Source organism: Centruroides sculpturatus, unplaced genomic scaffold (assembly GCF_000671375.1).
Source record: "Centruroides sculpturatus isolate CEXI.00-Female unplaced genomic scaffold, Cexi_2.0 scaffold181, whole genome shotgun sequence".
Taxonomy (NCBI): Eukaryota; Metazoa; Arthropoda; class Arachnida; order Scorpiones; family Buthidae; genus Centruroides; species Centruroides sculpturatus.
In genome coordinates this window covers 711087-729298 of record NW_019384322.1, presented here as the reverse complement: position 1 = coordinate 729298, position 18212 = coordinate 711087, and the positions used below count along the sequence as shown (strand labels likewise).

The window sequence follows — 18212 nt, the reverse complement described above, 5'->3', positions numbered from 1 at the left end:
TTATATATATATTTACTCCGAATCTTGACGATTGAATAGAAAATTTCTGCATGTTTCGTAATATATTTTTTATATATTTTTTTAATCGAGGAGAAGATTTATACTAGAAAAAAATCAAGATTTTATCTGAGAAACTGAATTAGTAAACAGAACACATCGTAATTCATAAGTTAATCTGGACTACGGTTATAAAAATCCATAAAATATATAGAGAGCTTCGCTTTATGCATATAAAATCAAGTAAAGTCACCAAGATCGACAATAAATGTCATCACATTCCGGTATAACTGTCAGTGAAGCATCTTAATTAACTTTGAAACGTCCATATATCGACTCTTGGCTAGAAGTAGTTCTTTTTCGGCCTCATCTTATAAAGTGGCTCGTATATATTGATTTATTACCCATTATGTGATAATCATCAAGTTTTACCATAAATCAGAGACGTCGAGCACTTATCCATTACCTAAGACATCTTAGAAGATTTTTCTGAAGTTTTTAAATTTTTACAAAAATTGGGATACTTTTAATGAATTTTCAGTTAGAATTCTATAGATTATCAGAGTTGAGAATGCTTTAAAAAAATAAAAAAAAAGTAACATTAGAAGGATCGATGGATTCGGTTTCTATCGCTGCAAAATTTTAAGAGCTCTTCACTTGATAATAAAAGTACCAAAAAGTGAGGCGGTCTATCAGAAAGCTATTAAAATATAGCCCCGTAAAATCTGGTTTTTCTACTAAAAAAACAACTAGTAGAGAGAATTCACAAGACGTTTTTGTTTTTCCAGTATTTCACCCTTTTTTTTTCTAAAGACAAATTCTACTTTTTTTTCTCTTTTTTAAATAAATAAGAAACTTCTAATCAAGTCGCGCTAGTATTACTAACCACAATGCTTGATAAAGATTGAAAAGATTTATTGATTTTTTTACCAAGACACTAAATAAGAAATGTCTTTCGTAATACAAAAGAAAAATAATAAATGCTCTTCAATTTTTTAATAGAACCGAGAGTCCTAATCAACTTAGAATCATAAAAATCACGATAAAACTACTTCACTCTTCATTAAAATCAGTTAGGTAATCGAAAAGCTACTAATCTTTAGGGGGAAAAAAATGCTCATCAAATCTCGTTGGGAAACTCGCTATCAGCTACAAAACAATCATCTCTTCTTTTTATATACGTAACTATTACCGGTATTGAGAACGTTATCATCTAATAAACCATCATCCACCGCCTTTATGATGATCGCATTAAACCAAGAGCGATACAGGTGGAAAATATGCGAAGAGGACCATCTAATCTTCTCTACTGTGTCATAAATTCGGATACGTAAGTAGTAAAACAGTCATTCGTTCCAACACGCTTATTTCCGGACGTGTTGCATCCAATATGAAAATTTCACTTATCCATTCTGTTAATCCCGTTCAAACTGGTTCAGGATGCAAAACTTCTACCAAATCACAACACTCAAAAATTACTTTTAAAGAAAAGAAAAGAAAAGAAAAAAGATTCCAAAGTTACTATATGTATCTATATATATATATATATATAGTATAAAAGTTGCAATTTATTTGTGCCCAAGGCTTTGGCTCGAAGAGAAGAGTGGAACTGTTGCAATAGGAGGTTTAAATGATGGTTGGCTGTGTCTATTCCTTAGGGGTCCTTATGGTAATATGGACAAGTTGTCAGATATTCTCAAAGAAGCAATTTAACTTAGATGGGTTCTATTATACGTTTGGAATTTTCCTTTACCTTTAGGCTGATTTAAAGTTTCTGTCAAAGTTTTTGATAAAGTGAAGAATGGCGATAAGTATCGATTTTGTGAAATGCGAGTGCTAGTTACATCTCTGTTTGTTATCTGTGTTTCTTAAGATAAATTTTTAATTTTATTTTGACGGAATAAATATCAATTCTTGCTACGTTAATAATGTCAAAAAAAATATTCTAAATACTACAAAACTTTTAAAAATATTATCCTTTGATTACTTAAAATTGAAGATGTGTCCTTTGAAATTTGTATCATTTCAAAACAAGGAATATCTTGGCTTTCGAACTGTCTGGAATTTGTAATTTATAATGTAGTATGTAGCAAAATTGTTTCAAAACAAAAATTTGGTAAGATAAACACGGACTTTGATACTTCTTTTCAGAGGAGGGAGATGACAATCAAGGAGAAAAAGTCGCTTAAAATGAGAGTTTATTATATATTCAGATTTTTACTTTGTATGTAGGCGAAAACTGTCCTGTATAATGTATTTCGCTAGAAAAGATACCGAATTTAATTTCATACTAATGATACAATCATTAATGTCTGGAAAATGCAACTCTCTCTCTCTTATTTGTAGACAGTTTTTTGTTCGTTCTTCCGTATATCTACTACTATACAAACAAAGCCAATGCGAGTTGGCCATCTTCCAGATCAGTTTAGCAACATTGGCCTTAATTCATCCCAGCCAGACACGGTTTGATTGCTCGGAATAGATATCATGAATAAGTTTCTTTCACTTGCGATCAAATGTATTATTTATATCACGGCAAGTGGTACATAATGTGGCCTTTTGGTATCTTACATCTCGAAAATTATAAAAATTCTCTGGATGAGATAAGAGTGGTAAATTAAGCAATTTTTATGGTAGGTCCTTTAGGGGATGGGAGGGAGAAGAAGCTACCAGCTGTAATTTGCTGTCAACACGATCGTTCTTGAAATATGCAACCTTGTACATGCCGATTTTTATCTTAGATGTATACTTCTTGCGATATTCTCATTTGAATGATTCCTTTGAGGATTCTTCGTCGCTTATTTTATTTGCAACAGGAATTAATTCGATAATAATATAGTCCAGATTTAAAAATATAAAGAAGAGTCTAGAGGCGATAGCTAAAATGATGTTATTTTATATTTACGAGAATTTCCCCTTTATTTTCTTGAATTTAGAATTGGAATTTTACCGACGACTCCACCCTAAACAAGTCAAATCTTCTAAGAAATGCAACTCTAATAACTATAATTTCATATACATATACTTTTACGACTTAAAGAAAATAACTCTTATTAAAAATTAGCATTCATTTCAAAAGAAATAGCAAATTAAAAAGAAAAATTCTTTCAGTTTAATATGCACTACACCATCTTAGACGAATTCTCTACAGCTTCTCTTAAGAGTACATTTTTCTTTTAATTTTAAACATAAATTTTTAATTTTCTCATCCCATTTTTTATTTTTTAAAAACCCAAAACGCTATCGAATGACGCATCGAAGCTGCAGTTATAGAAAAACACCTCGACTAATATTATTTTTTCAATATGAACTACCATCGCTTCTCCAACTGCTTCATCGCTTCCAAGAAGAGAATAAGTGGACATAAGAAAAATTATTGAGGCAAAAATAATCCTCCACTTCCTTTTATTGATTTAACTTAGGTCGAAGGAGACACCATTATGTTGTCGGCACATCTGAGAACACCGACTTGAGAATATAAAGTATCACTCCAGTGGTGCTGTTTACTTCAACTGCTCGGCGCCAGCTTCCAAGGGACAGTGGAGTCTAATGAACTAGCTCGGAGGCCGATGGCCACGCCCTCGGAGATTAAGTGCCCCGAAGGGGGCCTTTTCATTTATACACCCCCTCACAACACCCTGGGTCGTACTATTTTGGGGTAAGAAGGGCACCTTCATTCACGCACTCATCTATCAAACTGGCTGCCGTTCCCTCTGACAACGGCGAGGTGTTAAAGGGAAACTCGTTCGACGCCTCTAACGCGAGTCTCCTTCCAAACATCATCCCCAGTTTGGATATTTAATCAGATTTTACTTTTACCCGCCAGGAATTTTTCCTTTTTTTTTTCCTCCCTCTTCTTCTCCTTTTTCTACTGCATGGCTAAAGGAGAAAATGCGTATCGATCCTGAAAAGAGTTAAAAAATAATCCAAAGCCGAATTACTTATTACAGTAATGAGTATTGATTAAGCTGGGAATGGGCCAGGATGGTAACACTTGAAATGGTGCAGTTTAAATTGGATATCGTTCTTCCATCTCCTTCCTAGAATTTCGAATGTTGGGAGTTTTACTTTAGCTTTTCTATTCCCAAAGTGATTGTATTTTTGCTTTCAAGCCGTTGAGACAGCCCTCTAATAAATGTTAAGTAAAGGACTCAACTTAATCTATATTACTTGCTGGCACAAAAAGAACTTTTCGATTTTCTTTCGATTCTTATTTTTTATTTTATTTTATTTTTGTTCCCCTTCTCCCATTTTTATTTTCTTTGTAAAGTGCATCGATTGCTTGGGTGCAATTGCCTGTAAAACTAAACAGTTGTAAAAGTTCTGGCTTGTTTTAACCCGAATCAACTAAGCTGTCAAACGAAATATAAACAAATAAGTGCAGGAACTTGTTCAATATTTAGTTGAAAGATCATACGTTTACTTTTCTTACAAATGCTTAGATTAAGTTGGATTTCGAGTCATTTTTTTTTTCCTTACGCAATCCTTTTTATCGCTATTAGTCATTGCTTGTAAATGGATAACTCCTGTACTGTAGGATACACAAACTATTAAGTATATTTTCGAATTTAAAAACACGTTTAATATCTTACAAGAGCTTATGTAATTATAACAAATATTGTCTTACGGTTCTGTGGATAATTATACTAATTTAATCTCATTTATACTGAATAAATTCAGTAGGCATGTCCTCATTAACATAAATAGGCATCTACTTTATTCAAAACAATTAATAAGCCTATTAAAATACATAAGTAGGCGTTACTTATGTATACTGTATTAAAAATACATCAGAAATTATTCATAAATCGAGTTCTTATACATATAAATACAATAAAAATTTCTTTTTTTCGCAAGTCTCTTTAGGCTATACGCATACAGATAGAATATTTGGTTATAATGTTCTATGAGGTAAGTATAATTATCGTATTTTTATAGGAAAGAATAGATAAATAGGAACTTTATGTTGAATTTTGTTTTGTTCTATTAAAAATTTAATGTCTGAGTTTCAACGTTATATATTTATAACTGAAGAAAATTGATAAATAATCAGTCGAAATGCATGTTTACAAAAATTAAAAGAAGATTCTCTAAAGATTTCGAGCCATACAACTTGCAAATAGGTCTACAGAACATTATTAACAGTCTTCTCCCTCTGAGAATTGTATCGCTTTAAACTAATATAAAAATTATCGGTATTTTCTCACAAAATTCCATTTATAGTTGCATTTAATAAACGTTTACTGATAAGATATTATGACATTTGAAAGTTATTTTTCTTATAATAATAAAAAGCTACTACTAAGGATAATTAAATCAACATTAGTATTTAAAAAAGTGTCTTATTTCCTCTTTCATACGCAATTTTATGTGGAAAGTATTTCTATAAATAAGATTCAAGTAAGAATGTTAAGCACATAATAACGCAGACGTTCAATAGAAGAAGAGGGGCATATACACTTTTTATAAGTTAAAAAAAAAAAAACACTTTTAACAATTTTTACCAAAGAAACTAATTTGAGCGGCGTCTTTTAATGCAGTTATAAAACGATCCAAAAAGAAACACATGTTAACAAAAGTAATTCGTACCAACATTTAATTGATAAACCCGGGCCCTATTCATTTAATTAGACCACTATAAAAAATTTACAACCGTTTCCGATGGCAATAAAGATACAAGCTAATTGTCCATCGAAAAATTGGTGGCATTCCAACATCAACATTAAAAACATCGTACAAGCTAATGACACACGGAATTAGCACATGGATGTCTGTTTGGAAAACCTGCAAAATATCTTTCGTTTATAAGCCAAAAACTATTTCTAGAAATAGGAATAAAAGAGAAACCAGGAGGAAAAAAAAAGAAAGAAAAAAATGTTCGGCTCTTCTTGAAGTGGGGCGTGTTTGACATGTGACGTGTTTCTTCAATCAACACTTCTTGTAATCGATACTGCGTGTAAATGAACGAAGTCCATCCTTACCTGACATCTCGATGTCACCTACGAGAAGTCGAGACGAGAAGAAACGTTAAAAAAAGCAACACCCCCAGCTACGAATGGTAAAGTACTTCCTGGTGTCAGGAGTAAAATTAATTCTCCGGTGCTGCACAGAATTCATGAGTTGATGAATATCACGTTGAGGCAAAAGATTATGGAGTGTTTCTTTTACCTCCAGCAGTCACGAAAAATTTAGCAGAAAGTTAAAATTAATGGACGTTGGCTATGTGTTTTTTTTTTTCTTTCTTTCTTTCTTACTATAAGTTTTCCTTTATAATAATCGTAAAAGAGAAGAAGAAAATATTTAATGCATGGTGGTGCGAGATATTCATTTGACAGTAGCATCTCTACCGGAATATTTTAAGCTACAGCTACTATATAATAACCGAAATAACTCTTGATAAGAAAACGAAGAAAAATTCGAATTTAAATACTTTTAAATGCGAATAAATCCAATTAATAGAGTAATTGAGCTATATTACCTTCATAAATTGTAAAGGATGCAGCAAAAGTGGAGTGTGGGGAGATTCACGTATGAGACAAAAGTGTTTGGCAAACGAATGAAAGACTACGATTTGGAATTTTGATCGTAAATAACTATTAGAGCAATAACGATAGGTAATGAAAGTGCATTAAACAGTGCGTAGACGAAGGTATCATTATTCTTCGCCACTTGGTTGGTTATTGGCTCTCCCCAACTCGGTGCTACTCATTATTCAAGGAATTGTTTGAAATCCGTGTTCGCACAACACTTAATGGTAATACGTGATAAGAAATACCAATCTACAAACTTTGCTCTGCTTCATATTTTGCTCATACTTAACAGTTTTACTTATAACAATTCGGTTACCTAACGAGATCGTTAACGACTGCCAAGTAAAATGCTTATTGGTAAAAGTAAAGTGATTTATTGGCATGTTGATGAAATCTGATAACGTAATTATACTATAAAGAGAGGAAAATTTGCTTAAACTGATAATTATTGTCGGTTTATGAATATTTGCACGCTTTTCTACTTCTTCGCCGTCTTTAGGAAATTTGTCATTATTCTTGGTAATGTTCTGGAATTTTGGGATTACTCGAGGTGCGTTAGGTCCCTAAAGAACTCTGGAATGTAAAATTAGGCGAAAGGAGCTGTGTTAATGGTTCAGTTAAATAAAAATGATGTCTTGATGAAGTTTAGTTGAATTTCCAAGCTAATTATCTTGCCCACACGGTTTTTAGGCAAATAATGAATATTAGATGGGGTAAGTTTATCATACATTTGTATACTTTTCATTTACTTGTTCAGAATTAAAGCATAAGAGGATAGGGGTACCAATCTTGCACGTACTGCAGCCTCTCTTATCGATTGACTCCACGTAATTAGGGTACAAAGGATTAAATTTCACCAAAATTAAATATTTATACTTCCTCTTTTTGAAGACAAAAGGGCAAACAGAAACATTTTAGATTTTTTCCTCGTCTCATCACATGGTTGACCCAAACAAATATGAACTGTTGATGAAGTACAGTACAAACCAATAGCAGAACAGAAAAACAGCAGCCTTTCACATGCACAGACAGACAAAAGTATCCATTATTTCTCAATGAGGCGGGCTGCAAACTTTCCCTTGGAATCTCTACCATGCAAGTAGAGATCAAAGGCGCTGCTGTCCTCTCCGCCCAACGCTAGTCATACGACAGAGATTGGTGATCTCCTGTCATTCGTGATCAAACGTGACAGAAACCGTGGACCGAAACCGTGGGATATTTTAGGCATGTACGAACTGTTTAACCTTCCTGCCTTCCGCCCGCCAACAGCTGTGACCAATGTCGCTTCACCTTCTTCAGGCGATAACACTTCTGCGAACCATGCCACGGATCAGATGAAATTCTTTCGGGGAATAACGCCAAATATAGATTAAATTAACCCTTGTTTCTGACAAATACGTGATAAAGAGAGGAAAAAATCCGATGTTCCAAACCTCAAATCTTTTGTAAAGTTCTAGACCGTTCCCTGTCAGAAGAAACTTCAAAAGTCATGATTTAACTTACCATCTCCGGCTGCCAAGGTTTTCTTGGCCACGCTAGATTTCTCAAAATAATTTATTAAATTTATAGTCGCATATTGGTCGAAGAAAAATATTACCAACATCAGGGAAAGGAGAATTAAGTTCGAATCGCAATTGCCCATCCTAAACTCCAACAGAGAAAACGTATTTCTGGAGGTAGGAAAAAAAATGACTGGGACATCTGGGCCCTTCAATCAAAAAGTCACAAGACTCGTGGATAAATAGGCAAAGATAGGAAAACATTTACGAAATCGTAGGATAAAGTTAGTGGCCGAACTAGTTTTTTGCCAAGATTTACGACCAATAACGTCAAACGTATGCTGCTGCATGTGCAGAATACAAACAGTCTCCCCAGTCCGTATTGTAAGTTCCGTTGTATAGATATTTCTCGGGTTATTGGTCATAAATATGTCGAATGGGCAGGCGTCAGAAGCGGGTTTAGTTTCGCCAGTACGAAACGGATCATAAAGACAGTAAAGCATTGCTTGGTTCAAAGTCACAGCCGTGAAGAGGCGGAAGGCGCGGCAATGGAAGACTGAATAAATCTTCTTTCCTTATAATAACTGCAGGTGTAGCTTTTAACGATTTCTATACAAAGAAACAATACAGCGGAGAATACTGATATGCATAAAGCTTTATACTTTTTAATGATCTTTCGTATCCCTTTCGACCATTCGGTATGAAAATAATCTCCATCTTTTCTTCTTCTTTATGGCGCCTTGTCTTGCTAGATAACCGTTCCTCTGTGTGTGCGTTGCTTAATTTAGATCTTTTGACTGACGTTACATCAAACAGTTAGGCATTTTCTTAAATTTTTGACGTAAATTTTTGTAAAAAGTAACTTCTTGTTTAAACGTATCGCTTCCAACAAGCCATATAAAACAGTAAAATGTGTGGGGGAATTTTTTATAGTAAAGCTATTCTAAAAGGCATTTCTCCGGAGAACCGCAATAATTTTATACGTTGGAACTGCGGTAGTAACTTTAGCGGATACGTGTTACTACAGCTGCACCATCCACCCCGATAACCTGCACCCCGAAAGGAAAGAATCCAACACTCTTGCAATGTTTGCCCGAAACTGTCATTCCCTCAATGCATTAGTGTACAGATCATCTTCCTCCCCTTCTTGTTAAACCGTAATGATAACAGAAGCGGCATAAGAGTAAAGAAAATCGATTTTCGGCTTAGTAAAGATTGCTAGGTTTTCGCCACACTAAGTCGGAAACAAAATCGTTAGTAAAGACAAAACTGATGGCATATTGAAGTGTTATCATCGAAACGACTTTAGAAAAGGTAGGAAGAAGAACGAAGCGATATCAGAAAAGAAAAAGATAAGAACAAAAAGATATAAAAGAGGATATTGAGTAAGATTAGTTGCTCGAACCTTCGATAAAGTTTCTGTGACAAGAGAGGAATCATTAATAAAATTATTACCAGAGACGTTAGTGTCGATAGAGGAACGTTTGGGAAAATGAAGGCTGAAAGGATTCGGAGATTAATCCTACTGTTCCTCTAGGAAGATTATATCCTGGGTGTTTCCATTAAGGAGTGGGAATAGGAAGAAGCTAATGAAAAACTCTTACTTACAGAAAACAGCGTGATTTAGCTGCAGAAACATCATTGAAGGCTGAGGTAGATCAGGGATAAACAATCACAGATCTCGACTTTCAAACACATTCCAACGATTGTATATTTAAACATATTTAAGTAAACAATCGTGTTAATCTTAGACGTTAATTTATTATAGAAAATTCAGATCAGAATGGTTAAAATGATTTTAAATAGGTAAAATTATGTATAAGTAGGAGATAAGCGTTAAGAAGAGATCGATAGAATCGTTGCATAAATTGCACTTTACACTCGACTTAATCGAATTGGTACCCATTGCAGGCCTCTTTGAATTGTTAAATCTACTTAGCTCGTTACTTCTATCGTCGACTGATAGCATAAATTATGATCCTTAAACTTATCAGAATCCTCTTGACTTATTTTATTCGATAAGATTTTGCTCACGAAAGCATACTTCTATAAGCGCTAGCTATATAAATTCGAATAAAGTAAACATAACGTTTCGTACGGTAAACATCACGTTCTTTAAGAGTAACGTCGGGATAAACCTTCGATGTTGCACTTAGGGAGTTAGAAAAATACAATTTCTTTTGAGCCCCCTTTCTAACAGTTTACAGGTAAGCAAAATCCATTTTTAGATATGAAATTCCTTACATAAAAAAATGGAAAAGAAGCACTTCTTCGGGATATAAAAGAAAATAAACGAAGAGCTTTCAGTATATAAACAGAGAAGCAAAGGTGTCGAAGTGGCTGAGGTGAAAAACATAAAAGAACACACTAGGTACATGTATGGGGCAGCTGGAGAACATAAGTGAGTTGTCAGCGCCCAGAAATAGTTGAAGTTAGATCTAGAAGCTGACTCAACTCGCCAGAGTCAGTCAACATTGCTTTTCTCTGTAGAAACGAATGAAAGGACAGTATGTCCTAATGCCAGTTTTTCTTTTTCTCTCTTCCTCTTCGTCTCTTTTATAGCAGTCGTGTGACTTATTTTTAGTCAAGTGTAGTCTCTTTTTTTTTTTATCCAATTTTATATCTGTACGTTATCCAATTTCCGTAGAATTGTTGGCCAGAAACGATGTAATGGTTTACTATTCGGTCATTGCGCCTGCCAACTTTTTATACAGACTTTTTCCCCCCATTTTTTTTTTTTTGCGTTGTGACCCCATTTGCGAACTTTTTTAGTGTTCCAATGATAGATTTGCCTGAAGATATTCTATATATCTAATTATGGATAAAGCTATTTTATCTTCTTTTCGTCACTTCTATGCCCCGTTGAGTAATATATATTTTTTTCTATCTTGCTTAAAATATAGAAGATGAATGATAATTATTATTAAAAAATTCGTTCTGTAATTCGAATTAAATAGCATCTTACAAACTTTATAATTTAAATTTAAAAATATAACTACTTATTATAAGAGAAGTGCTAAGAATTTGGGCGGAAACGTCCATTAAACTTCATTTTTTTATATTATAATAAATGTGTTAAGTACAGAAAAACTGGTAAATAATTTTAAAACGACGTTTAAAAATTATAAATATGCTTTATTTTTTTTTATTATTATTTTTTTCTAAATAAAATTTTAAATTTTCAAAATTAAATAAATCAAAGAAAAGATTAATAACGTTACCGATTGAATATTTCCAAACCAAATTAGAGAATAAGATGAGGCAAGTCGAACAATGTTCCTCAATAAATATTTATAGACGTGCCTTCGGGGTCAAAATCAGAAAGTCAAATTTTTGAATTAAAGCAAATTAATAATATAACTTATAGATATAAAAAAAAGAACTTTGCAATTTATTTTTAATCCAAAAATTTTACTTTCAAATTATTTCAATAATTGATTATTCATAAACAATATCTCACTGAAAGAAGAGGGGGAAAAAAAAAGAAATTATTTAATTTCTTCCTGGATTGGATGCGGAAAAGACGATTAAATGAACTCTAAAATTAAAAGAAGAATTTTAAATACGGTAGTATCAAAGTGAATTCTAAAGATGATAAGCATTACATTTACAAAATGATTGAGTTTCGTTTCAATACAAGTTATAGAATATATAAACATTTTCTTTATTTATTTGGTGTTACGTATTCGATTATGCAATTAAAAAGTCTATAAGGTCCCACTTATTGTGAAATTTACTAATTAAAAAGATATAATTTTGTTAATTTTGTATCTTCTCCTCCTCTTCCTTTTCCTCCTCTTCCTTTTCCTCTTTTCTTCTTCTTCTCCCACTTCTTCCTCTATTAGCTTATTCTATTTCTATAAGAGGTTGCAGCTCGTCCAGGTTATCCTATCTCACACTCCTACTCCTTTCACTATTACTATTTTTTTTATCACTTTCATTAATTTTATCTATTTTCAAGTTTTATAATCTTGTTTATCTGTTTTATTTAATAGATTATGCACGATTCTTTCCAATTTTCTTTTATAACTAGTTCAATTATCACTTCTATAAACATAAAAAATTCGCCAGAAAATACAATTTCTTCTGAAAAAATCAATAACATTTGTTACTAGAAATTTAAACAGTTCTCTAGAACACATGTCTCCACCCAATTATCAACTTTATTTTATGTATTAACACATATTTCTCACTACACTTAACTCCTCTAATCAACTAGAAGCAAGGGAATTTGTAAATTGGCACCTGACTATTAATTGAAGGAGAGTAAAAATTGTAAAAAATGTGTTATCTAATCACAGCTAAGAATTGGTTTTATACTATACAATCTCTCGTTGTATCACACACATACACTTACTGTACTATTTTTTTCCTTCCATCTAATTTTGCTTGTTCGTTCTGACGAACTTTGTAGGTTGTTATCTTAACTTAATTACTTCTTCTTTCTGGACTTGATTTGTGAATTCCTGAGAGAAAAGAAATTGATAAGAGGTGACTCTGCAAACTGATAACATTAACAAGAAGTTTTTTGGCTTGTTTTCTGCCTCACACTCCTGGCAAACTGAACACATTAACGCTCTCCCCTCTCTGCAGATTACACTTCCACGTAGAAACATATCTTCACATTCTTACTTTTTCTCTTTTTGGATCACAAATTTTTTTTTCTAAAAACAGGAGGGGGTAAAAAAAAGGAAATTAGTCTGCAGCTACTAATGTCGACGAAATGGAGGTTTTAGTAAAAACATAAGAATGTATCCGACTTTTTAGATGTTTTGACACGGCTCCAGATGCTATTTATTTCGTGAAAAAAAGAAAAATATTTGAGAAGAATTGTTATCGTAAATAATCCTTACTTTTTAAAAAAAAAATAAAACATGAATGACGCGTCATTATCAGTGGAATGTTTGTTTTAATATTGTTGTAAAAATTCAAAACAGGAGCTTTTGATGGGCTTAAATTTTTTAACCTAAACTTCCGGTAAATACTCTCACCTGTTACCAAATTTGCCAAAGTTTGTTTTGGGAAAGAGATACGTTCGTGACCTGTCACGTATCATCTTCCAAAATTACATGTAACTTTTTTTTTTAACAGACTTATTTTTTACACATCTCAAAACATAGTCTCTTTCACCCCTACACAATCCTAAACCTTACAAAAATAACTCGCACAAATTTTATAATCTAACTTGGAAGGGATTACATTCAAAAGATTCCCTTCTTTCCTAAGTATTTTTCATTTTAAAAACAATTACTTAATTACAAAAACAACAGTAAGAAAATCAATAAGAAACTTATGAAAACTCTTTTCTCCTGAAATGCTAATAAACTTTGCAGGGAATTTTTTTTTTCCTAAAGGATTTTTTCCATTAAGAACAGCTTAGACTCGAAAGAAAATTAAAGCTCTAAAGTAGAAAGAGCTTAAGATACGTCAATCGGATTTTTCCACTTCTGAAAGAAAATATTTTCAGTACACGTTCACCTGTAAACAGCCAGTATAAATCACATGTTAAAGACTCGTGCCACTTATAGACGAAGAAGGGTTCACCGAGTGCGGTAGTTAGGATGTACCAGGCGTTTTCTTCCATCAAGTCAATCCACCCACCTTCACCTTCGACTCGGAAAGGGTCAGAAGAGTGAATATGTAGTAGTCCACCCCCATTTTGGGGGTGGATAATAACCCCCATCCCTTTATTAACATCACTTTTTATTGTTTGCTCTTCAACTTAGGCTTCTCATAAATTATTAAAATTAAATATATAGTTTATCTTCCTGTAAAAGAGACGTTTTGGTAGGGATTTGTCCTCTAGTGTTAATTGGTTGTTTGCCTCCGCGCTGCACCTTGTTGTTGGAAAAGTGGACGTAATTAGAGTCACGAAGGGAACCTGTTGTGTGGTAGTTGCCGATGCGTTGACAGTTCGTGTATTTTGTCAGGTGGGATTAGTGAAGAGGACTGATTAGCGTTGACAGCATCACTGACCTAATCCTACTTTATTGAGCTAGGGCTGAGATGGTAGAAGAGCAAATTATTCATTTTCTTTACGGGATATTTATAACTAGGAGAGATATAACGAGTTAATTTAGTTTAAAATAAAATTAAAAAATTTCTTTTAAAAATGGTGGGCCAGGATTTTACTTTAAATAACTTAACAAAAGTGGGCATTAAAGAAAATTCTTTTACTATCCTTCAAACGTTACCTAGTTCTAATATCTATATTTAGAATGTTTTAGACATAAGAAAAATTCCTTTTATCCTATATAAAGCCCGTAAGTCATCGAAATGGTCGTAAGTACCTCTTCCATCCTAGAAGATGGTCTCCGAGGACCTCACGTGGTTAACTACGCTTTCCTCTCTCCAATAAGATGAACTGACCGGAATGTTGGTTAAAGTTATATTTAGATGAGTATAAAAGCTGTTTCGGATTGAGAATACCTTTTCTTCTCCGTATAACTTCGGAATGATGTCTGGATTCTTTTTTTTTCCTCTCCTCTCTCTCTCATTCACTACCATTAACTGAAGTCGGAATTTTTAGAAAGTCCAACGATTTCTATTGCCGTATTTACCAACAGGATGTGGAATGGGAAAGACAGGAAAAATGGATGAAGTTAAGACACGTGTCCTTCTATATATAGAGAGTAATTTGCACGGGGATCTGTTGGACATTCGCTACAACCGGATCTTTCGACGAATACAGTCTCAGTTCAGAATGTCGTAGATACTTTACTTGATTCTTCTCGGTCGAAGGAAGTGATGAGTTATCTTCTAGATCACGTTGCAGTACTTCACATTAATTTCTATCCTTATTGAGTTTTTTCATTCTTTTTGATAAATTTCCATTTTCTCTTTGAACCTGAACCAGAATCTCCTAAATCCGCGATTCTTAAAAGTTTTGGACATGTTATTGAGGTAATTTATAACTTGTGTTAATTCTTACGAGTAAAGTAATACCGCAAAGTTCCGCTTACGTATTAATCTGAGGATAAAGTAAAAAATATGATACCCGGACGTGTCCACGTTAAAAATACGGTTGAGCACAAAATCTAACCAAACGAGAAGTTTTGCTAGAGAAAGAACAGATGGACCATGTCCGACCGGAATAGATATAAGTTGAGTAAGTGAAGGGAGGGTCTCCGATCACGCGTCCAGACACACCATTTCAGTCTCCGCCCAAAGGTGACCTCGTCCCACACATTCACACGCACCACCACAATTTTCAATATCATCAACTATTTATAAGTACATTGCTCCAATATTTAAACTGGTGCGTGCAACGGGCAAGAGTCCGTTTCTGGTTCTTCCTCCCCACTGCACAATGGCCGACCGATGCACTATTTTGACACCACACCTTTACAAAATGACAATTTTCGACTGGCCAAACCTGAAAAGCCGAGGTGTGGTGCTACCACGTTTTTCTTCTTCTCCTTTATTATGTAGCACATCTATAAATTTCATTACATCGGGTCGTTTACTCGACGTTTTTATAACCTTTTTCTCTATTAAAATTTCGTTGTAAAAATGAAAATGGGGTGAAAATTGCCTTTATTTTCCTTAGTCGAACCGGAACTTCGAGCTTTATCCAGACGAAACGTCGAGGAGTTCCAATTAGTCGGGCGTCAGTAAGACTGGAAAATATTTCTACCGATCAATGTGTAATTTTTTGATTAGTCATTAACTTTACCATTTGTTTTTAATCTATTGATAATGTTATTAACAAATTTCTATTTTTTATATGTTCAATGAGTCAGTCACGAAAGCCGAAATTGCATAAATAATGCATTTCCATTGCTATACGGTTCCGCATCATAAATCTATGGATCGGTTGGCGTAAATTTTATTTTATAGCAAATTATTTCATGAACTAATATACGTCAGTTAATAAATTAAAAATAGTAAATTAAACAAAGTTCTACGTTATAAATATAGTTAAAATTTTCAAGATTCTAATGAGATCCATAAATTTTAATGAAAGGTTAGCCACGTAATCTTTCTTCTTATAATTATAATGCAATTATAAGCAATAAATGTAACTATCTATAATAAGAAAATTAATTTTATACTTTTATATAAGTCATTCTTTATTATGTATATGTAAAAAATTAAGTGTATAGGCCTATTTATATTTGATAAGGTTTTTTTTGGGGGGGGAGAAAAATTGGAATTTTGATAATATAATTAATTAACATATGAAAAAAAGCGAAGATGAGATAATTTTGTTGTCATCTCGAACAAGATTTCGTCAAAACAACAAATTAAACCTTCTTGGTTTTCTCTTTTCCCAAATGTCACAGAGATGTGCCACTTTGAATTTGATAAATTTATCTGTTGCCATTCATTGTTATTCATGAAATTATAATATGAAATATTAAATTCCTTTAAATAAATGAATAATTTCTGGTCTTTTTTTTTTAATTATTCATTTGCGATTCAGTTGCTTAAATAATTCGTATCTTCAAAAACAATAATCCTATAATTTTATCATTTAATTAATACTAATTTATTCCACAATTAAATTTGGAAAAATTCGTTGGTAAAATATATATATCTGTGATAATTTCTATATTAAAATGAATACTTTTTACATAAATATTGTATAAAGTTCCTGGAATTTTGGTAACAAACATATATTAACTGTTGAAGGATATCTTTTAACCTTGTAGGATATTAATTTCGTACGTGGTTTTGCTATTCAGGAGTAACGAGATAGAATTTACAAGCACGAATTAATCACTCTGACATACTAACTAATCTTCACAGAATTATGAAAGACTTTAAAAATTTATTCATTCAACACAATTAAATTTAAACTTTTTTTTTTTTTTTTAAATAGAATTATAAATTACGATATCTTTCTAACAGAGTATTAAAATATTTTAAATATTCGATCATTGCAAATCTATAATGTAACTTAAAGAAGAATAATGTCGAAACGAATTCCATTCCATCGACAGAATCTTTATTTAACATATGGAGAAGGAACATAGCCCAAAGACAATCAACGTTGAAGAAAATTATGTAAAAATTATTCAGAATCCCTAAGGTAAGATCGAGACTGACGTTATCGATATTTTGCAGCATCACTTCTTTTCTTGCATATATATCTGGAAAGATATGCATCGAAAAGAATTCATCTTTACTAATCGACTTTAATCACATCCGTAACACAGGTAGTGGGTAGATATTAAGGCAATTCGTTAATCTGCAGGTTTTACTAGGTGTTGCAGATAGAAATGATTTTGCTCGTCCTTCATCAATTACTTTTTCCATCGAGAATTTTTGTTGGAAGATTGTCATCCATCATCTACGCCTCTTCGCTGGCGGCTAAATGTCGTGTGTGTCCTCTGGAGCAGTATTTATTACTCTGGTTGAAGACACACAGATACAAGCATGATAATAATAAACGAAGAAGTCATTCTTGTAACTGAGAAGGTATTGTTCTTACCGAGTCTTTACTGTACTTTGCTTTATTCTTGTTCATCGGCGTGAGTTGCACCACTTCAGAAAAGTTAATGGATATGAGACAGTCGGTTGAAAGAAGGTGGATGTGAGCAGATTTAAACTTGTCTTCTTTGTTGTTTTATTGGTTCAACCGTTTATCATTTATATTAATTATTTTGACTAAAAATAGAAGCTTTGGTTACTCAGTTTTGATGAAAGCCATTCAACACTTAATTTTTTTTCCTTAGTTAGAAAATGCATATTTTTACTTTACAATAGGTTCAGAAAATAAATTAGATCATCTAAGTATCTCCATAATAATTTTAAAAGAAGATACTCGAGTTGTTTTGTATAGAAAACTCTCTAAAATGAGCTTGGATTATTTTCTTTTTCTAGAAAAAAAATTTTTCAACATGTAAAGCATTATAACTTCTTTAAATAAATCTTTTCTTTGGCGGTTAAAATTAGTATTTTTAAGTTGGTAAATAACATAAAAATAAAGTAGATAATTAAAATCAGTACATTCTATTCGATTTTCTTAAAATTCTTGTAAAATGTTCATCTTATTTCACCTCAAATCCATTCACAGATATATATTAACTTACTTGAAAAATCCATTTACAAGAGAAAATACTTTAAATTTGAATAATTCACTTTGCCACATTCGACATCACCACGCACTTACCTTCATACATCTGTAATAGTTACACAACTATCGATGAAATTCCTATTCTTAGACTACATTAAACTATTT

At 32.6% G+C, this 18212-nt stretch overlaps 1 protein-coding gene across 1 annotated transcript in view; it reads left to right on the top strand.

The window, feature by feature from the left end:
- Nucleotides 1-18212, top strand: part of LOC111625838 (roundabout homolog 1-like) — a 160254-nt gene that overhangs the window by 28265 nt on the left and 113777 nt on the right. The window lies entirely within an intron of this gene.